The sequence below is a fragment of the Aotus nancymaae genome, unplaced genomic scaffold, assembly GCF_030222135.1.
Source record: "Aotus nancymaae isolate 86718 unplaced genomic scaffold, 86718_ANA_hifiasm-v0.15.2.pri h1tg000004l, whole genome shotgun sequence".
In the NCBI taxonomy this organism is placed as follows: Eukaryota; Metazoa; Chordata; class Mammalia; order Primates; family Aotidae; genus Aotus; species Aotus nancymaae.
In genome coordinates this window covers 26024679-26025656 of record NW_026988415.1, presented here as the reverse complement: position 1 = coordinate 26025656, position 978 = coordinate 26024679, and the positions used below count along the sequence as shown (strand labels likewise).

The 978-nt window shown below is 39.6% G+C and overlaps 1 non-coding gene across 1 annotated transcript; it reads left to right on the top strand.

The window, feature by feature from the left end:
* The first annotated feature begins 436 nt into the window (after positions 1 to 436).
* On the top strand, positions 437 to 659 carry LOC135269413 (small nucleolar RNA U3). Its single transcript, XR_010337704.1, has one exon. It is a non-coding gene; the product is annotated as a small nucleolar RNA U3 (small nucleolar RNA).
* The last annotated feature ends 319 nt before the right edge of the window (positions 660 to 978 follow it).

Below are 978 nucleotides of genomic sequence, written 5' to 3'. Positions count from 1 at the left end.
GTGGACTCAGACACTTTTAATAAGAGTTGGGAAGGGGTTCTATGTAGCCTTAAAGAAATCTAGTTATCTCAGAGTCAGTAAAGAGTAGTCGTTTCCAAAGAACTCTGGATCCAAAGACAAAAACAAAAACAAAACAAATCAACAAAAACAAACCAAAAGACTCAGGATATAGAGTCAGACAGCCTGGATTTGGAGCTCAGCTCTGTCATGTGACTTTGGGTACCCGTCTAAACATCAATTTAATATTTAAAATGGGAATAGTAATAATGGCCCGGAAGGGTTTTGACGATTAAATGAGACTATTCAGGTTAATCACTTGCCATAAAGCCCAACACAAAGCTCTTAGTAAAAGTAGTAGTGGTAATAGTAGTTGTTGTCATTGTTTTTGCTGTTACTATGTTGATTTCTTACAGATTCAGTTGACTAATAATTTACTAAGGCTATATTTCCAGGGATCATTTCTATAGTTTATTACTAGAGGAGTTAATCTGAATGTGTAGAGCACGAGAAACCACGAGGAGGAGGTGCAGAGTTCTTTCCTGAGCATGAAGCCGACCCTAGGTATCGTGTTGCCTCACTGCAACTGCCATTTGCCATTGATGATGATTGTTCTTCTCTTCCTCTGAGAGAATAAGAGGAGAGGATGCCTTCTGAATGGCTCATGTTTACATTATTAAAAGAAAATAAAGGAATTTACTGCATCCTGGCTACCCAAACCTCATGGGCTTTCAAATGTAATTGCAGGATAAAATGTGACTGCTTCTCTTTCTGATCCATACATCGCCTCTCTCTCCAGTTCTAAGCTCCACCAAAATCTCTCTCTTTCTCTCTCTCTGTCTCTCTCTCTTTCTCTCTTTCACACACACACACACACACACACACACACACACACACATACACACACGAACAGGAATTAAGTCAGAGATGGTATGTCAGCTGTGATGGATTGATAGTTCCTGCCTGGGATAATTTGATGAG